This window comes from Rhinopithecus bieti, unplaced genomic scaffold (genome assembly GCF_001698545.2).
Source record: "Rhinopithecus bieti isolate Rb0 unplaced genomic scaffold, ASM169854v2 scaffold_5626, whole genome shotgun sequence".
NCBI lineage: Eukaryota > Metazoa > Chordata > Mammalia > Primates > Cercopithecidae > Rhinopithecus > Rhinopithecus bieti.
In genome coordinates this window covers 8770155-8794330 of record NW_016805666.1, presented here as the reverse complement: position 1 = coordinate 8794330, position 24176 = coordinate 8770155, and the positions used below count along the sequence as shown (strand labels likewise).

Here is a 24176-nt window from a genome sequence, read left to right as displayed (position 1 = left end):
ATGCATTTCTAGAAAAAGTAGCAAATGGGAAGGAAATGGTTTTGCAAAAGAGGATGTGTTTACCCATTTCATCATCATAATGCCCTGAGAGTAAAGATACTAACCAGCCAGAGAGATTCTGTTTTCTCCTAATGTGATTTAAGGGATTTTGATGAAGGCGACAGTGGGGGTACAGTGTTTAATTAAGTAGTACATGTTCTACTTAATTGCTCCTAATCAATTAAGTAGAACATTCAAGCTGGGGGTACCTGCCCAAGCTCCGTAAGGACGGCACAGTACTGGCAAGAGGCCTGGCGGCTCTGAAGTTGACATATTATGTACTTGTAATAGCCTCACTGTCACGTGCTGGGAGGTGCTTTGTGGGTTACAGCACGGAGGCTGGGGAGCTGCTGAGATTGCACCAGAAGCCCTTCGCAGAGACTGGCAGAGGCCTTGGCTGCAGGCCGCTCTGTGGAACCTGGCTCTCTTGGAAAAGGCCAGTTATATCCTTGCACTTGGACAGCGAGAGTCTACCTGTCTAGGAGAGAGTCTACCGGTCTAGGAGCGTCTACCTGTCTAGGAGAGTCTACCTGTCTAGACTAGTTTCCTTCAGTAAATTTGGACTGAGTCCCTGCTTTGTGCCAGGTGCAGGGTTAGGCAGCAGGGATAGCCAATATACAAAGACGCAGTCTCTGTCCCTAAATAACTCCCAATTTAATAGGACAGAAAGGGATGCAGGATCAGTATAAACACCACAACCATAGACATAGCCCAAGGCTTGGGGGCCGGGGAGGAAGCTCTGCAAACGACGTGGCCTGCGAGCTGGGTTTTCGGGACAAGAAGTTCTCTGGTGGATGAGGAGGGAGAAGGGCACCACAGCCTCAGTGAGGGTAGCGTGTGCAGACCCAGGAACTTGGGTCTGGGTGGAGTACAGGGGAGCATGCCAGGGAGAGAGGAGGAGGAGGCTGGCAGGGGCAGAGGCCACATCGCAGGGAGCCTTATGTGTGGGGCTAAGGTGACGTTAATTCTGTAGGCGCTGAGGAACGTGACATCAGCCTGACGTCAGGGCAGAAGACTGCAGACGCCTGCCTTCTGGGGGAGGCGCTGTGATGTGTGTGCTCAATGTGTCCCTCCTTGTCCTGGCTAAGTCACACTGTCTGGTGCTCTGATGGGTCAAAACGCCATGCTGTACCTGACTCCCAAACCATACAGGCCACACTTTCCAAGACAGGACCCCGCGCTAGGTGTGGAGGCAGGAGATTCGGAGACCAATAGGAAACCAGCCCTGTCCATCTGGCCGTCAGACATCCACAGAGGATGAGTAAAGGAGGGACAGACATGGCTGGGCCACTCCTTGCCTGTCGCATGAAGCAGGGGGAACAGTGGTGGCGGGGAGATTGGTTTCAGGTGCAGGATGTCAGTCAGCTTTATGCAGGGACTAGAAGTTCCAAATTTCCACTACTTTATTCTGTAGATATTTATTGTACTTTATTTTGTCTGTCTTCTTTTTTAAATCAGACACAGGGAGAATTTTTCTCTTCTTCTATTTTGTGCCCAGTGAGAATCAGATCCCAATTGCTGACTAAAGCTACACTCTAAAAACAACTTTGTCTGAAGAACTTTCACACTGAACAAGATTCAAACACAGTTACTGCATTTAATTCTTCGTCAGATGGTTCTGTCTTTGCTCAGTTGCCCAGGGAAAGGGGCTTGTGAACACCTTTATTCTGGAGAATGGATTTTACTTTCAGCTGACTTGACTGCATCCAGGCTGACAGCACAGGCCCCAGATGGTGGCGCTGGGTTGGACGGTGCTGTAATATGTGTGCTAAATGTGTCTCTCTGTGGTCATGACGCCTGGGTGGTGATGGACACAGACCGTGGCTGTCCAGCTGCTACCCCACACGTGAGTCCACGCACCTGCACCAGGGTCGACCTCGTACGTGTGAAGCCGAGCACGTTTATTTATTTCTCAGAGTTTATTATTTTAATCTCTTGGGAAGGGAGAGGGAGAGGAGAAAACAGACCGTCTTCAACAGCAAGTGGTTGTTTGAGAACCCGATGTCTGTCTGCCATGTCCTCGGTTCCCCCGGTACATTCCACATTAATTACACCGTACTCTGCTACCACAGTTTTTCCTTTGGTATCCACAGCTTTGGAAAATAAATACATTGTGATTGTGGAATGGTCTGTGCTTGAAGCAGTGAGATGGAAAGGGAGAAGCAGCAGCCCTGCCAAGCCAAGGGGCACATGTCCCAGGTCAACAGGGCTGCTCAGGGCTCGGGCAGAACGTGGGACAGAAGGCCCCATGGCAGCTTGGAGACCCCAGGCTGCAGGCCAGGAGGCCCAGGGAGGGTCCCACACGTAGGTAGTGTTGGGAACGAAGGCAGAGAGTGAGTTTTCCAGTCCCTCTGATTGCCATCAAGAGGCACCAGGGCCTTAACTGTCAGAACCCAAAGGAAAAAAATCACTTTCTTCTGATGACGGGCTCCACAGCAGGGGCCCACGCAACAAGGAGGGCTCCCGAGACCTTGGCAGCACCAGGGCCCCGTGGCTTCACCTCCTCGGCCACTGCGAAAAGAAATGATGGTCAAATAGATATAGAATACAGAATTTGCCATTTTACCCATTTTGAAGGGTACAGTCACCGGCATTAATTCTATTCACAGTGTTGTACAACCATCACCACCATTTCTCATATATGTGCATCCTCCCAAACAAACTCTGTGCCCATTAAATCATAACTCCCCATTTCCTGCCTCTCCCCAGCCCTAACCTGCCTGCGAGTGTGCCTGTTCTTGGTATTTCCTATGCGTGGAATCATGCACGTTTGTCTCCGCCGCCACTCTCTGCTGCCCCCAGGCCCAGAAGCACATGGTTCCCCTCCCCACCCGCCCCACTGCTGGGCCTGGGACTCTGGGGGCCCTTCCTCATTCACCACCACGGCACCCTCAGTGAGCCTTTCTCGGTTCCCCTTCACCAGCCGAGTCTGTCTTTGTCCAGGCATTTGGTTTGAAGCGTCTTTCCTGCCTAGCCTGACTTCTTTGTGTGTGTGTGGTGTGGGGTGGGGGCATTTGTGTGTGTCTTTTCCCCGCTCACACTCCCCCCGCGAATCAGAAGCAGCTGTGCAGTCCCAGCGGAGGGGCTCAGAGCTGGGTTTTGTCTTAGAGACTGTTCACAGGGCGCTCACCATGCACTGAGAGGCAGCCAAGGACAGTCTCATCAGCTGCCTGGGTTTAGATCCAGACCTCACCACTTGCTGGCTGGGGGGCTTTGACTCAATTCCTTAACCTTTGTAAGCCTCGGTTTCCTCGTCTATAAAATGGGGATCATGATAACAACCTCATAAGTTTATGAAAGGTGAATGAGGTCACAAATATAAACACAATAGTGCTTGTGTGTGCTGGCATGTGGTGCTAGATACGTGTTAATACACGTTTGCTGCTGTTGTAACCCACATGTGCTAGATTCGTGTTGATCGTGTTGATACGCGTTTGCCGCTGTTGTAACCCACATGTGGTGCTAGATTCGTGTTGATACGCGTTTGCCGCTGTTGTAACCCACGTCACAAAGTTTTAGTGAGGATGACATAATTGATATAAATGGTTTAAAAAGTGACTGGCATTTAGTAAAGTCAGCTACAGTACATCTCTCTGTGTATGTATTCTTACGTCAAAACCAACTCAACACTGAGCCTAATTCCAAGAACTGTCTCCAACTTAAAGTTGCCACTAGTCTGGTTGAGGGGACTGGGCCACACCAGCAGCAGATGAAAAATGAACCGGCCTCTATGTCTTGTTCCTTTCTTCAAGACAACAGGGACATGGGAAGTCCTTGCGGATGGACGCCAGGGGAGCCCGTCCAAGGGATCTGCTGGGTGAGAATCAGAACACCCTGCCTTTGCCGAGCGCACGGTGCAGCCTGAGCATGAGGGGTCTGCAGGGGGAGAATCAGAACAGCCTCTGCCTTTGCCCAGCGCGCACATCGCTGCCTGAGCATCTTCACCCCTGTTGTTTTTCTTATTAAATTTGGAAACAAATTATACAAATTTGAACTATTTCTAACCTCGATCAAAAGATAGTCACATTCTATCTCAATTTGGAAGACTGAGTGGGCATTACTGTTTACGTGAGTACCTACAGTTTCAATCAAGATTCTCATTGTTTTAAACCCATGGAAGAAAATTATCCTCTATGGAAACCAAGCTTTACAAAGCTTGTCTCTGTGTCTGATTTTAATTGCCAGTTGAAAGGAAACTTCAGCCTTGCTTGTTAAATAACTGTGTAAATATTATCAGGGCACAGAGAAGGCCTGGGGAGGAGAAGGAATGGTTGGTTTCCTTGCACATCTGTGCCTCTTTCTGAAGAAATGAAGACTCAGATCATTTCCAAAGAAACGAGTTCAACTTCAGATGGGAGGTTGAACTCGTTTCCTGAAGGCCAGGGAAATGTGTGTGTGTGTGTGTATCATGTGTGTTTGTCAGCATGTGTGTCTGTTATGTACACATATGCGTATGTGCGTGTGTCGTGTGTGTCAGCATGTGTGTTATGTATGTGCATGTGTGTGCGTGTCAGCATCTGTGTTATGTACACGTGTGCGTGTGTGCGTGTATGTGCGCATGTGCATGTGTGCGTGTTGTGTGTCAGCATGTTCGTGTTATGTACACATGTGCGTATGTGCGTATGTGCATGTGTGTGTCGTGTGTCAGCATGTGCGTCTGTTATGTACACGTGTGCATATGTGTGTATTATATAAGTGCACATGGGCATGGTCGTGTATGTGTGCGTGTGTTGGGGACGTACTGGGAACAGAGCATGGTGTCTGGGTCACATGTTGTTTCTCCGCACCTGGAGGCCTCTGAGTGTTGTGTCTGCACCACTGTCACTGGCCTCCCCGTCTGGCTACACAGATCTTCCTGCTGTGCATGGGCTGTGCTAGAGGGACCATGCTAGAGGGACCCTCCAGTCTCCCCTAGGTGGTCCCAGGCTTAGCAGGTGCACTGTAAAAGTGTGTGGAGACAATGTAATTTTCTGCTTAAGGTCAGAGGGCTTTGTTTTTGTCTGTGTGTAGACAGCCGTGGCGGCTCGGAGAAGGCTGGGTATCCATAAATGCGTGCTAAGCATGGAGCCATCCGTCAGCCTTATTTCTCCTCTTGCCTTTGCTTTAGACCCTAGAGTGGACAATGCTATGTATAACATATTGAATTGGGTTCCCTGAGCCTCTGGCCTCTCCCTGGAAACAAGTAAGACCTTCTGTGAAGCTGCTTGAGTTCCTGTGGGCTGGGAACAGGGCAGGGAAGGAGGGGTTTGCTGACTGGTTCCTTCCCAGCCAGCTGTGGTTAACGTGGCCTCTGAAAGCACCTTACTCCTCCCTGTTGAGCTGCTGCCCTGCAGCTCAACATGTTCCCACTCTGATTCACTGAGACTCACTCCCCCTCTGGTGAAGGCTGCCCCACCCGCGGATCAGGAGGCTGCAGTGTTAAGGTTTCCCTGGCCACTGCCGCCTACAGGCCCTCGTTCTGCTGTGGCTCTTCCCAAGAGTCATAAGGCGCTGTTGCTCACGGATAAGCACCCAGGTGACAAAGTTCCCTGGAGAATTGCCCGCCAGTGTGACCCAAACGACCCCTTTCCCCAACACCACACTTGAGCACTCAAACTGGATGTGGAGGCCCAGCTCNATGTACACGCGTGCATATGTGTGTATTATATAAGGGCACATGGTCATTGCCGGGTATGGGTGCCAGTGTGGGTGACGTACTGGGAACAGAGCATGGTGTCTGGGTCACATGTTGTTTCTCCGCACCTGGAGGCCTCTGAGTGTTGTGTCTGCACCACTGTCACTGGCCTCCCCGTCTGGCTACACAGATCTTCCTGCTGTGCATGGGCTGTGCTAGAGGGACCATGCTAGAGGGACCCTCCAGTCTCCCCTAGGTGGTCCCAGGCTTAGCAGGTGCACTGTAAAAGTGTGTGGAGACAATGTAATTTTCTGCTTAAGGTCAGAGGGCTTTGTTTTGTCTGTGTGTAGACAGCCGTGGCGGCTCGGAGAAGGCTGGGTATCCATAAATGCGTGCTAAGCATGGAGCCATCCGTCAGCCTTATTTCTCCTCTTGCCTTTGCTTTAGACCCTAGAGTGGACAATGCTATGTATAACATATTGAATTGGGTTCCCTGAGCCTCTGGCCTCTCCCTGGAAACAAGTAAGACCTTCTGTGAAGCTGCTTGAGTTCCTGTGGGCTGGGAACAGGGCAGGGAAGGAGGGGTTTGCTGACTGGTTCCTTCCCAGCCAGCTGTGGTTAACGTGGCCTCTGAAAGCACCTTACTCCTCCCTGTTGAGCTGCTGCCCTGCAGCTCAACATGTTCCCACTCTGATTCACTGAGACTCACTCCCCTCTGGTGAAGGCTGCCCCACCCGCGGATCAGGAGGCTGCAGTGTTAAGGTTTCCCTGGCCACTGCCGCCTACAGGCCCTCGTTCTGCTGTGGCTCTTCCCAAGAGTCATAAGGCGCTGTTGCTCACGGATAAGCACCCAGGTGACAAAGTTCCCTGGAGAATTGCCCGCCAGTGTGACCCAAACGACCCCTTTCCCCAACACCACACTTGAGCACTCAAACTGGATGTGGAGGCCCAGCTCTAAGAGCGCTCATCTCTAAGGCTCAGCTCTAGGAGTGGGGCCTTCAGGCCTCCCGCTCTCCCCCTGCCTTCCCTGACCATATGGGGCACAGGTTCTGGGCTGGCCCCAGTCCTAGATGGTGGAAGGCAAGGAAGGAGAACCCACATCACCCACCTGCCGTGCACCAGGGGGTTCAGGTATTGCTTTGTTTAATGCCCTGGCAGTCTTCTGAGGCATTATACTCACCACTGCCACAGGGAGAGGACCAGAGCAAGAGGAAGAGAATTTGCATTTGCGAGTGCACACTGCGTTTCAGCGACAGCCAGACACTGCATTACCTCATACAGCCCTCATGGCAGTCTCGTGAGATGTAATGCTTAGTTCTGGTGGAGCTGGGGCCAGAACATGCTTTCCCTGACTCAGAGTCCTCACCTCTTACCTCCACCTCCTTCACTAGTCAAAAGTGTGGCCTGCAGACCAGTAGCATTGATATCACCTGGGAGTTCGTCAGCAATAAGGAATCCCAGTCTGCATTTTAACCAGATCCCAGACACATATTTCCCATGCACAGTAAGGTCTGGGAAGCACTGCCCTGCATCTTGTAACTCTTATGTGAGAGAACCCTGGGAGGGGAGGTGGAGGCAAGTGGGGTTAGCCAAGAAAACCTTCTGGAGGGCCAGTGGCAGAGCTGAGCCACAGAACAGGCGCGTGGTGAGAAGGAGGCGACACTTGCTAATCAGAAGGGCATCTGCGATGCCTTCCCTGGCTGTGCGGAGAGGGGAAGATACGGCCTGTGGCCCTTTGTGGAAGGGCAGGCAACTCTGCGGGGGAAGGGCGGCGTGGAGACGGGAAGCATGATTACCCACACAGGCCTCCAGCACCCGCATCCAGGGACCACAGCCGCCAGGAGGGGCTGGACTCTCTCAGATGTGTGCACCTGGGAATCCCTTCTGAGGGGGCTTGTGAATGTGGGATCGAAGCGCTTAGATCTTGACTTCCAGAGGTCTCCCTGGGTGTCTAGCTTTGTACAGGGTGTGGGGATGAGTCTGCCAATTGGACTTCCATGTCAGCATTTGTGTCTGGACAGAACAAGGGGCAAGGAAGCCTGGTTGGGCCCCTCTGGGCCTGCATGCATGTGGGCAGGTGTCTGGGCCCCTCTGGGCCTGCATGCGTGTGGGCAGGTGTCTGGTCAGGCCCCTCTGGGCCTGCATGCGTGTGGGCAGGTGTCTGGTCGGGCCCCACTGGGCCTGCATGCGTGTGGGCAGGTGTCTGGTTGGGCCCCTCTGGGCCTGCATGCATGTGGGCAGGTGTCTGTTGGTCTTGGGCAGAGGGCGACGTGACACTGAGGGGGTGAGGGAGGAGGCCCCAAGAGAGCAGAGAAGTGTAGAAGATGCCAGCTGGCCTGGGGACATGGATGTGCATTTCAGCAGAGTGCAGACAGGCAGTGGGGCATGGGGCCTCCATGGGGCCTCGCTGGGCTGCGTTGGGTGCTTGCTTTCTTTTCTCCTTTGCCCTCTTCCAAGGTGTGTCCACAGCCAGTATTTCTTTATGCTTTTGCCTCAGTCTGAGACCTAGGAGCAGGAGAGGCCAGTACTGGAAATTTCATGTTTCATGGCCTCCCCCACAAGCCAGCCCCACCAAATTCCATGCAAGGAGGAGGAAGAGGAGGAGGAGGAGGAGGCTCTGTCCCTTTGACTGCCCCAGGTCTTGGGATATGGGTGTGGGCTGCGAGAAGATAGGCTCCTTATTAGTTTAGATGTGCTTGGAGTCAGGGCACTTTTTCCCCAGTGGGCAGTTCTGCAGCCTGAACAGCCATGGGGAGTAAGGCAGGGGGAGGACGGCCAGATAATTCCAGAAGAAAGGCTCCAGGAGTAACCAGAACTGCTGTTATTTTGGGGGATTCTCATTACTTTCCCCAGGTAGTGGCTTGAAGTAGCATCTAATTTTAATGCCCACTTTGATCTGGTTTTTAAAAATTCCACTCTTTATGTTCATTCAAATCCCAGTTGGCTGTTCCAGGTAAGCCCAGGCCCTAGCGCCCTATCCGGAAAGAGCTGAGAAGTTGCAGGCTCTGCATGCAGGAGGCCTGACTGCCTTGTCCTCATGCTCTGCCAGCTCCAGGCAGCCCCAGGCATACCTGTGTTGACACCTGAATAGAGCGCGCAGTGGGGAGAGACAGGGAGGGTAGCTCAGATGCTTTTCTGCTTTCACAGGGAGCACCCCAGGCATAGCAGAGATTCAGGAGAATTATCTGGAAAGCCTGGAGAAGCAAGTCAAGCACAAGGGATCTGAGGAGGAGCCAGGGAGCACATTTCCAGTTTAAAGGGGAAAAATGCCTCCCTGAAAAGTGGGCACAAACGGGAAGAGGGCAGAAGAGGAGCTCCAGGGCCACACGCAGCCTGGCAAGGGTGAGGCTGGCTGCATCCAGAGGAGCAGGAAAGGCGGGTTTGCCGCAGGCCACCTGGAGAGACGGTGGTGTGTCAGTGGGCCACACGGGCAGTGCCTCCCAGCCCCCGTACTGTTCCCTGCAGCCTGCCCTGAGTTTGGAGAAGCTGCACTGAGGCAGGAGGAGGTGACCACAGTGCTGCCACTGAGGCGGCCTGAGCCAGGAAGGCCCAAGAGGCCAGTCTCCCTCCTTGCGGTACATGTGGGAGCTATCAGGGAGTGGCCTGGCCAGTGTCATATTGAAAGTCAGTGATCATGATTAGAACAGTGACTGCCACTGACCCCATAGCCAGAATGCCCAAGACAGAAGCCAGGACCCGGAGCTCCTTGTCCCCCTTCATCGCCTACATGCATCTGTTCTCACAGCTAGTCAAGCATCTGCTAAATATGTCCTAAACCCTTTGCTTCTCTCCATCCTTGGCACTGCCACCCTCCCCCCATCACCAAAGTATTCTCCTGCCTGGTCTTGCTGCTTCCAGCCCTTCCTCCTGCATGCCAGTGCCCACCCCGCCAGAGCGACCTTCCTCATACACAAGCTGCCTTGCTTCAAACCTTTTGTTCCCTTCAGCAGCAAGGTCAGCTTCCCTGACCTTCCTCACAGGGCCCATCCTAAACTGGCCCTGGCTTGCAGTCAGGCCGCTGACCCCACAGCCCCTGCCCCAACCACTGTGCTTGTTGAATACAACTGGATACACTCGTCCCCTACAGGTCTAGTTTCTGCTGAAATGCATTGACATTTGCATGGAGACGGGGAGACAGCCTCTGTCCCAGGGAAGCAGGGGTGGGGGAGCGGCCGAGACTCCGGACCTGGCCGCCTTTGATGAGTTGTTTAAGCAGACAGTTCTGATAAAGCCCTGGTAGTGATGCTCCTTGATCCAGCCTAGCACGATAGGATCTGATCTGGCCTGTCAGGACAGATTGTTTTGTGGATTTTCTTCCCTTAAAAAAAAAGAAAAATTTAAAAGCAAAGACAGTGCCGTAGAGTGCCGAGCTGTAAGGCTTCAAGGCCCACAGTGCAGCCAGCTGTGTGGCAGGCTTGGGGCAGGCTGGATGTTTGGGGGTGCTGGAGCCAGCTGTGTGGCAGGCTCGGGGCAGGCTGGAAGTTTGGGGGTGCTGGAGCCAGCTGTGTGGCAGGCTCGGGGCAGGCTGGATGTTTGGGGGTGGTTGGAGCCAGCTGTGTGGCAGGCTCGGGGCAGGCTGGATGTTTGGGGGTGCTGGAAACCAGGTCTGTTTTGCCCAGGTGTGCCCTGTCTGTACAAATGGCCTTTAATGCAGCTGCCCCTGTGCACAGGCCCCAGGCAGTCCTTGGAAGAGGAGAGGCTTGAAAAGTCAAGTTTGGGTCTTCTGCAGCTCAGGCACCGCCAGGTCACGGTGAGTGTTGGTCTCGGCAAGGCCTGACGGCACAGAGGACAGAGGTGAGTGGAGGCAGGGGCTAGCCTTGGGGTGGGGGAGGAGGCTCGCCTAGCAAGCTTTTGAGGTACCTCTTTCCTGTGTTGGGCGTGAGGTCAGTGCTCAGAACAGCGGTGCCATCACCACAGTCAAAGAGCAGTGAGGCCAGTAGCGACCTGACAGTTTTGAACCAAACTCTGGGCCAGCCCCCGGCGGAATGGAGTGTTCTTGCCGCATCAGTCCTGCCCTCTGCTAGGATTGTCAACCATTCGCAGGTTGTGGCTCGCGACTGCCCACCGCGGCCCGCAGGATGACTGGGCTCTTGGAGCTGGGAGGGAGCACAGGAGCTAAGCGCCTGCTCCTTTCTCTCTTACTGCACTACTGTGCTTCTGGAGTAGAACTGGATGGACTCCCCCACAGGTCTGCGGTCTGTGGTGAAATGTGCTGGCATGCTTGGACATGGGGAAGCAGGTTCCATTCTGGGGAACCAGGGATGGGAGAGTGGCAGAGATGCCAGACCTGGACACCTTGGGTGAGTTGTATATTTTCTGAACCAGCTTGGAGCTGGAGCAGCAGGGCCAGGGGTGGGGACCAGGACTGTGACACTGGTACCAAGTCACCATTCTCAGGAGGTGTGGAGGGGTTGGAAGGGGTGTTGAGCCAAAGGGTAAATGCAGATATTCTCTCTCCAAAGCCCACCCTCCTCTGAACTGTTCTCCAGGGACCTCACTTGGCCCCTTTTGTCCCCACCTTGAGCTTTCATATGGCCATCGTTTCTTTTCCTACTTGACCTCGTGCAAGGAGAGGATTTAGAGCACTGGAACTCCCATGAGGGGTCGTCCTTTGCTTGGGAGAAGGTTATGTCCACGTGAAGACTCTGCGGCCGCTCAGATGAACCACACACTCGGGAGGTTTTTGGCATTTGGAGGGTCTGGGAGTGGCTGCCTTGCTGGCCTCCCTTTCCTACCCTCAGCTTCTGCAACTGGCAGGAGCTGCTGTCTTGGGCACCATCAGGGAAACTCCCTTGCCAACAGCCAAGGTGTACTGTCCCCCGGCATGGAGAATGGTCCTGCCATCAGAGTGGGCTCTCCAGGATGAGGGTCTCTGTGGTTCACTGTGCTCTTCACATCCTGGACCCTGAGGCCTGATTGAATGAATGGATCACTGGGGTTGGGTTTCTGGGGCCAATGGAGTCCTGTGATTGTGTGTAGTGGCGGGAGTTTTGCCGAGAACACCCTTGGGTGGTTAAACTCCCTAAAATACAGCAAGTGAAGATCAGCAGGCTGCAAGGGCTGACCTAAGTATTTGAGGGAAAGAATTGGACCTCTGAAAAGAGTACAGTTTACCTCGCTCAAAATCTGGGATGCATGAAATAAATTAGCCTGCGGCTGCCATCTCGCTGGCGGGAAAGGCTGCAGGCGGTCTTGTGGTGCCGTAGCGAGGATGGACTTTATGTCCTAGCTGGGCGGCCTTGCCCGGGTGGCTTCCACACTCCATTTTCCTGGGTGATCTCTATAGGTTTTCTTCAGCTATAAGATTTTGGGTCTAGGGCCAGTGCCCTGACTAGAATCGGGCTTCCCGCCTCTAAGTGCCCCTGGAGCGGGGAGCACGCTAGCTGGTCCCTGCCACCTTCCCATCCTCACCCACAGCCTGCTCTGTGTTGGAACTGGCCTGATGCAACTCAGACCTCATAGCTTGTTTTCTGCTTACCAGCCGGACCTTCCCAGAGAACCAAAGCCCTCTAGAAAATCCTTTCTCTGATGTTATTTCTCACTCCAGCTCGGAACTTGGTGAGAGCACAGGAGAGGAGCCCCTCCCCACCGTAGGCTTTGAATTAATGGAGCAAAAGTCAGAATGTGTGACCACGAGCACATCACTTTTTTTTTTTTTTTAGACCGATTTTCACTCACTGTCACCCAGGCTAGATAGAGTGCTGTGGTGCAATCTCGGCTCGCTGCAACCTCTGCCTCCTGGGTTCAAACCATTCTCCTGCCTCAGCACCCTGAGAAGCTGGGACTACGGGTGCGTGCCACCGCACCTGAATGATTTTTGTATTTTTAGTAGAGATGGAGTTTTGCCAAGGTGGCCGGGCTGGTCTCAAACTCCTGACCACAAGTGATCTGCCCGCCTCGGCCTCCCAGAGTGCTGGGATTACCAGCGTGAGCCACTGTGCCTGGCCAGGTGCAGTACCCTCCCTGGGCCTCCGTTTCGTTGTCTGTAAAATGGAAATAGTACTGACAGTAGGTAGTTGTGAGGAATTGAGATAATGTACATATAGCTGTGAATGGGGAAAGGTGTTCTCCTCCTCCTCATTTTTCTGGGCATGGTGCTTGTCCATAATAGGCTGGAACAAATATTTATTGCCAGCTTGGATGTAGGGAGGATCCTGACTTCTGAGGAGGAGTAGATGAGGAGAAGGACCTCTGGTGTTGGGAAAGCCTAAGGCGGGGCCCCAGGGATCATCTCAGCAGGGAGGGGTGTTGGCCAAAGGGATCATCTCAGCAGGGAGGGGTGTTGGCCAAAGGAAAAAATCAAGCTTTCAAAGAATTAAAGTTCGTTTTATTCAGAAGTTTCCTGAGATCTCCAGCCTGGGAGAAGTCTTTTGAGAGGTTCTGTCAGGCTGCTCCGAGACTGTTTCAGCTTACAGTTTACACGCAGGTAGAGGAGGCTCCGTTCACGCAGGGGGCCATCAAGGCTTAAGTACAAGGGTACATCTGGTTAGAGACTCCAGAAGCCACATCACTAGCCCCTTCAGATGGGATCTTAGGCGTAGGAAAAGGCAAGGACCAGGGTCATGGATCTTTTAAGGAATATAGTGATTCAGGAAGAGACGCTGGGGGCCGGATGCTCTATCCTGTTTTGTCTTCGCGTCATCCTCCGGAGGGCTGCACGTTGTCACAGAGTCAGGGGCTTTGTGGAATCCGGCTGGCAAGCAGAAATGTGCAGACGTGGCTTCTTACGTTTGCGACTTTTATCTCATGGGGTGAGCGGGGCTTCCTGGCTGGGGCTGTGTTGGTGCCACCTGTGACCTGGCACCTCACTGTTGCTCTTGGCAGGGGGGTGCCCTATGGCTGGGGGTGGGTTTAGGAGAGGTGCTTCTTTTTTTTTTTTTTGAGTTGGAGTTTCACTCTGTTGCCCAGTGATCTCGGCTTACTGCAGCCTCCGCCCTCCGGGGTTCAAGCGATGGTCATGTCTCAGCCTCCCAAGTGGTTGGGATTACAGGCACGCGCCACCACACTCGGCTAATTTTTGTGGAGTTGAGATGGAGTTTCGCCATGCTGGCCAGGATGGCTTCAAACTCCTGACCTCAAGTGATCCACCCGCCTCAGTCTCCCTAAGTGCTGGGATTACAGGTGTGAGCCACTGTGCCCAGCGGAGAGGTCCTTCCTCGGGGTTCCTCGCTTTCTTTCTTCCTGCTGGACTCCCACAAGGTTGTGTGTGTTTATGCCGAAATGCCTGAGGGAAGGAAGTCCCAGGGACATAGGGAACTTTCTGGCCCTGCCTGTTCCTCCTTCCTGCTCCTGCGCAGCTGCTCAGACAGTAGCACCAGAGGGAGAGAGAAGATGGGCAGGTGCCAGCAGCGGTCCAGGAAGACCACTAGGGAGAGGGGCACACGGGGAGGCAAACGCCCGAGACTGATCACCCCTATTTCCTAAAAACTGAATCTGCAGACACCCAAATAGGACAAGCCTGAGGACTCTGCAAAAACAAGTAAGTATAGTGGTTGCCTTACATGCCCGCCACCCTTGACATACATAGCACACTGCTTGAGGTCCCATAATTGGAACCACCCAGATGCCCCACACTGGATCAATGGTGAGGCTTTGTCAATACGTAGAAGTGAGTTTTTGAAACAAAAGCAAGTAACAACAACAACAAATCCATGTTGTATTCAGGCACTTGTGATGCAGTTAAAGGGAGATCAATCATTGGAGTTCCCTGATCGCGAGGTTCCCTTGACGCTCCCCCCGAAAGCTTCACAGACTTCTAGTCCTGGCCTAGAACTGTAGGCTTTCAGGACTGAAGAATCCTCTAGCTGATTCGTCCATTTAATAGGTATAGGAACCGAACGCCCAGGAGGGGAAGTGATTTGCCCAGGGCCACCCTGCTGGTGGGTGCAGAGCCAGGTAGACCAGGTGCAGGGCCTAGTGGCTGCTGCAGACGACAGGGGAAGCTGGTGTGTTTGGCATTGAGAATCCGCACTGCTGCTCACTGAACTTGACATTGTGGCTTTCCTTATCTCATCTGAATGTACTGAGCATTTTACTTGCATTATCTCATAACATTTTCTCGGCAGCCCTATTTATATTTGGGAAGCTGCAGGCCTTCTCCAGGGTAGATGCAGAGGACCAGGATTTAGGCCCCAGACTGGGACTTTTTGCCCCCAGAACCTACATTCTTAACCCGTATGTGCACTGGTACATTGTTTTTCAAGGCAGTGGAAATCTGATATATAGCTGCCTCCCGGCCCTCCCTCCACCCCAGACCGATGGAAGGTGGCGGAGCTGGGCCTCCCTCCTGGCACCTGTAAACATTATTGTGCTGCTTCCAGGAAGCCTGCCCCGGGGGCCTGCTCAGCGCTGTAACAGAGGGAGAAGACAGGACAAGTATTAGCATAGAACCTGTGTATACTTTGCAAATGGCTATGCCACCTGTTGTATGGCCATTTTCACGATAAAATAACTTAGTGGCTTTCATCTCTTTATAAAAATAATAAAAACGCTTTTTTAAAATGTGATCCTTGGGCCAGCAGCGTTAGCGTTCCCTGGAAGCTTGTCAGAAATGCAGTGACTGACAGCTCCCAGGTGAGCCCAGGCTCAGCGACATCTGAGAAGGGCTGCCCACCCCACCATGACAGGCTCCTGCAGGCCGGGCCTGGGCCTGGCCCATCACACTGTCACTGTGCCAATTACTATTTTTGCCTTGGCCAGGATCCATGCCACAGATGTGTAGGACAGTGATCAGGGACAGCCAAAGGTGAGGGTCCCCTTAGATGGAATGAGAGGGCACCCCACTTTTTCTGATCTTGAGAAGTAACAGTTTGCAGCCGGGGCTCATACTGCCCAGCACCTTCGTGCCTGGGTGAGCTACGTCCATGGAGTCTCCACCACCTCTGGCTCCTGGGTTGGAATACCCCCTCCCATGAGGGTGAAGGGCGCTGGTGAGGATTGGAGTCTAACTGGGGACACAAGGTTAAATTCCACACATACCCTCCCTACCGCCCTTCCCACACATGCCTGCACTCTGCTCGCTGTCCCGGAAAACGCCATGTGTCCTGGCACTCTGTCCTGTGACCTCTAGCGCCATGAGGCTGTCGGGGACAGTGAGCCGACTCTGAAGGTGACTCTGTGGCTTTGTCTTCGCTCTGACAAACCCTCCCCCACCCCTGGTTCCCTTAAACTCAGGGAAAGAGCAGGATTGTGGAGCTGAGCTGGGGCCTGGCTGCCCAGCTGGGCCAGGTGCCTGTGGGTCCTCACCAGCTTTGGCTGCCGGCTCTGTGGTCTCCTGGTTGGGTCCCGGGGCTCTCACCAGAATTGAGCTGCTCCTGTGACAAGTACTGGGACTTGAACAGCTGCTCCCTGTACAAGCCCCAGTACTGGAGGCTGGGTGCCTTCCAGGGCCAGTGCTAGGAAGGGCGTCGCCCAGAGGGCTGTGCGCATCCCCGGGTAAGGTCACCATCTGAGCCCCTTCATTCCTGGTCTTTGTCACACTGAACACCTCGCCACAGATGTGGGTTCCTGGGCTTGGGGAGCCAACTTTTCTGCCTTGTCTTCTCTGTCTTCTCTTCCCTCTAGTGAACTGGGCCCAAGGCACGTTCTTCTCCCGCCCCTGCCTTTCTGAACAATTGTGCCACTGCCTTCATCCAACATTCTCCTCCTAAACTCCTGCCGTCTAGCTTTAGAATCTCTTATGCCTTCCTTTATTCATTAATCCATCCGTTTGGAAGTAACAGTTCTGAGGGCTCTTCTGTGCATCAAATGCCCACGCCAGGCCCTCCAGACATAAAGATGAGCGGGACACGTCCCCTTATCAGTCCCAGAGTCGCCTGACTCTGCCCACCCTCACCCTTTGTCTGTTACTCATTCCTGATTGTATTATGCAGAGCCCCTTGGAAACAAATTCTTTCTCCAGCCCTTCTCTCACCCAGCCCCTCCTCCTCCGTAGATGACGTCATGTCTTCCTTCCCTGACCTCTCAGAACTGCTGCTGTCCTTCCTTCTGTCACTCTCTGCTCCCAGCTGCATCCTGGGGTTTCTCTTCCCGGACAGCTCTTCTGCCTGGCAGTTCTCCCCTTCCTGACCTGGGGCAAGCGTTTCAGAGCTCTCTGCTGCAGGTTCCTTATCTAGAACATGGAAATCATCATACTTACCTTATTACAAACATTATATTGAATACATTTAAGAACTTAAAAGAGGGCCTGGTACGTAGTAAGTCCTCAGTAAATATTAGCCATTATCGCGATTCTCATTTCTGAAAGAAGCCACCCTGCCCTTTCCCCTGTATTTCTTCTCTTCAGTCTGTCTTTCCCTCACGTTTGCATTCCTTCCCCCTGGCATACAGAATACTCAGCGCTCCCTCTGTAAAATATCCTCCCCTCTGTCCTCTCTTTGCCTCTAGGTGCCATCTGCCTCCCCAGCGTCTGTTCCTTCCTGTTCACACGCTCCCCAGTGCTAAGGGTCCGTCTTCCCGGCCTCCATCCCTCTCCTTCTCCAAGGTCACTGTCACCTCTTGTGGTACTTCCAAGTCCTTGCCCTCTACAGCTTTCCATGCTGCTGTATTCTCATGTGCAGTGAAGTACTGGGGGCAGGTGACACTGGGTAAGGGGCCAGGAGATGCAAGTTGAGGCTGCCGATCTCAGGGCAGGGGTCAGAGCTTCCCAAGGGTCTGATGAGCAGGTTCTGTGTGGGGTAGGTCAGGACGTTGCCGCCAGAGAGGGCTCTCAGTTCCCATCACTGGAGCAGAGTGCCTCTGGCGGCAAAAGGTTCCTGGAGAGCCGAGTGGGCAGCTTAGGTGGGGTTTGAGGACACTGTGGTCAAGGTGAAGGGGAGGGCCGTCAGCATTTGGAATTCTTGAGGGTGTCCCTAGGGATGGAGCAGAGAGGAAGGGGATCCCAGGTGGCAAGCAAGGAGCTGCCAGCCAGATGGCGCAGGGCTGCGATGGGAGGTGGGGAGGACAGCTCTGGAAGTGTGGGGGGCCGTGTGCAGCCCTGGGTACCAGGGAGAGTGGCAGTAGGATGTGTCTCTACTTTGTGGAGGGGTTGCTGAGGTACTGTCTGGGTGTCATTCTGCCCAGATCCAAGTGTTTGAGTGAGAGGCAGAGAATGGGCAGTTGATATCAGTAGGAGGGGCTTGGAGGGCGTCACTGGGGAGAAGGACCAGCTTGGATGGGGATGAGGAAGAGGGGGAGGTAGGTTGGAGGGAACTTAGTGGGGCATCTGGGTCAGAGGGCTAGGGCACAAGAGGCTGGAGGAGGCACAGCGGGACTGCAGAACTAGCTGGAAGGCCCGAGCGGCTCAGTGGCTCTGCAGGAGCTCCCATGGCAGAACAGGCCCCCATGGGCTGAGTCGCTACCGGCCTCTCGGCTGTCAGTGTGGGAACAGGTGGCTGGGGTCCTCCAGTGCCCTGCATCTTCCTGGCTCCTCTTCTTCCACCCCCTAAATGTCAGAACTCTCCAGAATTCTGTACCGCCTGCTTGGTGCTCTCTGCTTATGGCGGGTACCTCCAGCCACTTGCTGGACTCCTCCACATTGCTGTTCTCTGGGCACCTGTTCAGGACTCAACACGACATTCCCTTTTCCTCCTCCCCGCACTGCCATGGCTGTTCTTGGCTCCACCCTCTGAGTGGGGATCCAGGCTTAAAGCCCCTCAAGTGCCTCTTCCCCATCAACTCTCTCCCTTGCCCCTCCCAGGGCCGAGGCTCCGAGGCTGTGTGTGAGTGAGTGAGCCTGAGTTCCCCAGTCCCCGCTCATCTGTTTTTACAGCTCTGAGGCTGCAGGTGTTGGGGGAAGGCCATGTGACTGAGATGCCCAGGCAGGCTGGGGATGGGGAACGGAGGGCCAGGAGAAGCCTTCGAGAAGGGTATGACACGTCCCGAGGGTACAGGGCAGCAGCCTTGGGCTCCTGGCAGTGCTGTGCCATGTGGAGGCCTCAGGCCCGCCAGCTGCCGTTCTACAGGGCTCTGGAGAAACGGAGGCCTGCAGGAGGCTGACGGGCTGCCCTGCACCAGGTCAGAGGCCTTGCCCTCAGGTCTGCTCACCCGCTACGATGTTCAGCCCCAGGCCAAGCTTTACAGGGCCCCACCGAGATGGGCTGGTCATAGCTGATACAGCTTTGGGAACGAGACCGACTAGGGGGGTCACCTTTATCATTCCAGACTCCAGGAGGCTGGCTGGGTGGACGAGGGCTGATCGCTGAGGAGCTGCCACACCCTAAGCCTGGGTGGGGAGGAGCATTTGCAGCAACAGCCCTACAGAAGCTGAGCACCCTCAGGGACAGCAGGGCTGCTCCTCAGGGCACGCTGCTGGGCACGGTCAGCACACTGATCAGCGTGGAGCCGGCCCAGCTCACTGGGGGGATCCTCCCATCCCGTCCGTGTTATTGCGGCACTGCCTCTGGTTCGAGATTGCAGGCTCTCCCTCTTCACCTTGTGACTAGCCCCCGTCGGCAAATTCACGTGGAGGATCTTCTCTTCCCCTTAGCCCAGTTTCCGGAGGGGAGGGCAGGGAGGCTCTACGTGCATCCCCACCTGTCAGGTGCAGTAGGTGCTCCTCGCAGCATTTGCTTGACCGCTCACTGCTTTCTTCTGTCAGCTCAGTGTGTTCTCAGGTGTCCCTGCGTGTCTCCGTAAGAGCAGGAGACGTTGCAGGGGGAGCTTTTGGACATCTCTCTGCTGGGGTCCCTGTGCCGCCCCCCACATCATCTCCCATCCCTCTGCTTTGCCCTTCCCCAGCCACTGACACCTGCCTCTTCCTGGAGAGGGACTGCCCCGCCCACTGTGGGTCATTCTCTCCTGAACCGCTGAGAGCAGCAGGGGCTGGGGGTTTGCCGAGAGCAGTTCTAGTCCCCACAGGTGTCCTCGGAGTCCCTGGATGGTGAGCTGTGGCGTTGTCCTCCGTCTTCACTGCTGGAGAGTGCTGTGAAGTGTGTCCCCCAGAATTCCTCTGCAGAAGTCTTACCCTCAAGTACTTCTGAGTATCACCTTTTGTGGGAATAAGGTTATTGCAGATGTAAAGAGTTGAGATGAGGTTCTGCTGGGGTGGGGGAGGCCCTGATCCGTATGACTGGCATCTTGATAGAAAGCGCAAATGTGGACACAGAGACACGTGTATGCAGGGAGGTAGCATGTGAATATGAAGGCAGAGAGCGGGATAATGCCTCTCCCAGGATCCCAGACGGCCAGCAAGCCACCAGGAATGACGGGAGGGCCTGGAACAGACCCTCCCTCTCAGCCCAGAGCCAGCTGCCAGCACCGTGATCTCGGACTTCCAGCCTGCAGAACTGAGAGGCAGCACCTTTCTGCTGCTGAAGCCGCCCCGTTGGTGGTACTTTGTGATGGCAGCCCTAGCGAACTAACAGAGCCCATTGGCCTTTAGGTAAAAATGAGGCCCACCGTGCAGGCTGTAGCAGGGGCAACTCTCCAGAATGCTTGGCTGGTCTACTAGCCACCCCAGTGCCCGCCCTGTCACGACTGTCCCTCCTCCCGCCAAAGGCCCCTGCGTGGCGTAATTCAAAACAACGCAGACTCTGGGAAGACGTGCGGTCAAGTTCCAATGCCTGTGTCTCAGTCGGCCGTGACCCCGTGCAGGCGTCTTCCTCTCCTGGAACGAACAGGTGGGCGTGGGGTGGGTGGTAACGCTGTCCTGGTTAAAGCCGTGCATATCCGCTCAGCACATGTTGCCTCCTTTCTCACTTCCCTGTGCCCCCAGACCTTCCTCCGGGCCCTCTCCCTTCCCTGAACCCCTGTTCTCAGGCTGTGCAGGTAGTACAGAGATGCAAACAGTTGCAAAGCAGGGGCACTGGCAGCCTCCAGCATGCGGGGAGAGGCTCCAGGAGGCGGAGGCCATGGTGCTGGTTCTTTCTGGAGAGGAGGGACTGTGGCTCATGTTGGGGGAGGGCTTGGAGGGGAAGCCCTCTGCAGTGTGCCTCCCTATAGGGTCTCTGTGCGTCTCAGTGCTCTGAGAGGCTGCCCTTCTCCTGCCAGGCAGCCAGCACCGACCCCAGTGCCCACGCAGCCTGTGAAGCAGCAGCCCTGCCTTGCCCCCCGCTCGCCCTGTCCAAGTTCTGGGGATGGTGTGGTTTGGAAACTCAGTTGCTGGCCTTTAAAGAGGGCTGGGGTTTGAAAACAAGCACATGTTTCTTATGAGGTCCCACAGACAAAGGGCGAGCACATGCCTGCCACCTGTTTAATGTCCCTCCTGTTGCCCCAGACAAGGCCTCCCAGCCATTCAGGCACCCAGCTCTCCTCCAAGTGCTAGTGTGGTGAGCTTGGAGGAGGTGGGCCCTGCCAGAGAGGAAAGCACAGCCTCTGCGCCTCCTGGCAGGGTGGCTTTGAGCACTGCTGCCTTGCCTCACCATAGAGCTTGTTTTGGGCAAGTGAGAGGCAGCAGTTCCCTTTTCTGGGCAGAGGCATTTGTGGAAAAGCATAAATGATTTGCCTGGAAATGTGAGGTTGCCCTTTCAGCAGCGTGACTCTGGGCAGGGCAGTTTTTGAGCCTCAGCTTCCTCATCTGCACAATGGGTACACGAACCAGAGTCCCTAAGAGTTTTCAGGCCTGGTAGACCGTGTCTCTATGAGGAGCCTCTCTTGGTCCTACTGCAAATGGCCTGTGTGACGTTGGGAATACTTTTTTTTTTTTTTTCGAGGTAGAGTTTTGCCGCCCAGGCTGGAGTGCAATGGCGCGATCTCTGCTCACTGCAACCTCTGCCTCCCGGGTTCAAACGATTCTCCTGCCTCAGCCTCCTGAGTAGCTGGGATTACAGGCGCTCGCCACCACACCTGGCTAATTTTTATATTTTAGTAGAGACGGGGTTTCGCCATGTTGGCCAGGCTGGTCTCGAACTCCTGACCTCAGGTGATCCACCTACCTCGGTCTCCCAAAGTGCTGGGATTACAGGCGTGAGCCAATGCACCTGGCCTGGGAACACTTCTTACCTTCTCTGTCCAGTAGAGCTGGAGACCTCAGCCTACTGTAGGTCTTGTTATCAAGAGATCCTAGTAAGGGTCAGTTGTGAGCTGGCAGTAAGGACCGCTGTAGGGACACGGGACTTAGACCTCTGTGGTGGCCCTACAGCTCCAGGATGTCCATGTCTCCAGTTGGATACCACAGGGCAGTGGTTCCCCTAAAGGACTGAAGGCCTCGAGCCTGCCCCACAGAGCTTCAGCCTCAGCTCCAGGTAGGACCAAGATGCAGGGTCATTGGTCTGAAATTAGCCGGCATCAGCCAGCCAGGGTGCGGGGTGTCCAGAGAGCCTCTGGGCCTGGGTGGACTTGAAACATCCCTGCGTCACCCCAGGGGACCTGGCTGGCGTGGATGAAGCGCTGGGCAGCTGCCAAGTGTTGCTTCCCTCCTGGCCTCTAATCTCAGATGACTGGAAAGCAAGGTCCTTCCACGTCAAACGAGAGCTCACTGGGCCTGGTGCACACGCACAGGTATAAGGGGAATCGCGTTTCCTGGTTCTGGGCCTCGCTGACTGCACAGCCTCCAGGCCGGGAGCTTCCTGCGGGAAGAGGCCCAGATGCTGGCCCTTCAGTGACTGCTCTCGAGGCTGAGGACGCCCCAGAGGTACACCTTGCGAGGCCGCGTGCTGAATCTCAGACCTCAAATGGAGCCTTCTTTGCCTGACAGCCTATAGCCTGAACTTACCCTGAGTCAGCACAGGCTTCTAGAACCTTCCTGCAGAGTCTTGTGCAGACAGCCCGGACTCAGTGTGTTCCCATCCTCGCTTCCTCCCTCTTGGAGGTGGTGTTGGTGAACTCGGCCCGAGGAGCTGAGAAAGAGGCAGGAGAAAACAAATCACGAAGAGTCGGAGGCAAAAGGGCCTGTGGTTTGGAGTGGCAGGAGGAGGAGGTGGGAGTGTGGATGGCCACGTGTGTCCTTCACGGGGGAGGACGAGCCTTAGATTCTCCAGCCAGGGTCTCTTGAAAGCCCTTTAGCAGAGCAGCCTTGGTTATGTTCATCAGGGAAAGACTTGAAGCGAGGAAGTAACTTTGCTTTTCCAAATGACTTCAGAAACCCTTTTCCATAAAGATGGGTTTTCTTCATGAAAGCTAGTTCACTAGCTTTTAATACTTTTTATGATTATTAAGTTACATTCAATATTAAAAATTTAGAAAATACATTTGTGACTGGAAGGATGTTCTTAAAGGTTCTTAATTTTTATTTTCCCAATGGGCCTCCTTGACTTCTAGAAAGACTCCTGACCTCAGGTGATCCACCTGCCTCGGTGGATTTTACCAGGGACTGTCTGCGTGGGGGCTTGTTTTCCAGTTGAAATTATTTCTAAAGGGGCGAAAAAGGCTTATCCCCTCGACCGTGGGTCTCCAGGCAACTATGGAAGATGGAAACAAGACTCTCCACAGGCCAAGCAGTTAGACAATTAGACCAACCAGACAGTTAGAGCAAAATGCCTGGGTTGTGGGCACGGGGAGGTTAGTCAGAGAAACTTCTGGATGCTCCAGGACTCAGAACCAAATACCTGCATTTATACAAAGGTTTCCTCTGAATATACGTCGTCAGCCTCAGGCCCCTGTGAAGAAGGGCAGGGTCTGGGACACTCAGTGCCCTGCCTCGAAGAGGCCTCAGGTCTGAGCCCCAAGTTCCTAACATGCCAGCAGCAGCCGCGTCACCCAGTCACCCTGTCCCCCATGCCCTGGCCTTGGCCTGTGCCACCCAAATTCAGAACTAAGATTGAAATCCAAGTGCACCTCCCTGGAACCCTAGCTCGTGGAATCCGAGGCAGGCAGATCAAAGGGACCTCAGAGAGCAGAAGCCCTGCCTGCGACAAACTGAGGACCTGCGTTCCCGTTCTGCAAAAATGCAGACAGTAATGTCCCTGGGCCGCCAGGGAGAGGGAGCCAAGGGGGAGAGTGTGAGAGGGCTTTGTGACCCACGCCGTGTTGTTGCGTTGGGGGCATTGGCGGTACTGCGTGTTTAGGCCATTTTGCCGTGGGATAGAAGTTCCTTGCACGAGCTCTGATACTGTCCACACCCCATATCACTCCTTCTGCCCTAAGGCTGATGGGATTCCTCTACGAGAACCAGCGGACACAGAGGCCAGAGAAACCCGCCGTTCCCCCAGGTGACTGCTCTGTCTGTCTGGGTTCATTTGGGGATGGTAGGGACGCCTTGAACAAGGACGCCCTGAACATCACTTTGGGTGGAGACATCATTGTTCCTTTTCAGGCTGTGTTTCTGCTCCAGCACACACACGGGGCAGCTTGCACGCCCAATTTCCTGTCCCTCCTTTGCTTCTCAGGCTGATGCCCAGACCAGTCCTTTCTGTCTCCTTATCATCAAATACCTCTTTATCCTGATTGAGTGGTGGTGCTGGGCATTGTCCCCAAAGAGCCATTTGTGCTGTGGCCTTCTCCTGGAGGCATATTCCATCTTCCTCTCTGCCTCCAGCCCCCATCTCCTGAGCCGAGCGAGCTCAGTGCTAGCTGACTGTTTGCTCCTCCTTGCTGCAGACATGGAAGATTTGGGAGCCTTCCTGCTGAGGTTGGTAAGGATGCCTGGGGCTGTGGGCGGCCTCTTTGC

The 24176-nt window shown here is 54.4% G+C and overlaps 1 protein-coding gene and 1 long non-coding RNA gene across 6 annotated transcripts in view; one reads left to right on the top strand and one right to left on the bottom strand.

Moving 5' to 3' along the window:
- XXYLT1 (xyloside xylosyltransferase 1) overlaps nt 1-24176 on the top strand; it is a 198459-nt gene that overhangs the window by 171110 nt on the left and 3173 nt on the right. The window lies entirely within an intron of this gene.
- LOC108530513 (uncharacterized) overlaps nt 13719-24176 on the bottom strand; it is a 42953-nt gene continuing 32495 nt past the window's right edge. For all 3 annotated transcript variants that reach the window (XR_001885863.1, XR_001885862.1, XR_001885864.1), the window contains 2 exons: nt 22284-22407; nt 13719-20237 (listed from right to left, as the gene is read on the bottom strand). This is a non-coding gene — a long non-coding RNA (uncharacterized LOC108530513). The remainder of the gene's footprint in view (nt 20238-22283; nt 22408-24176) is intronic.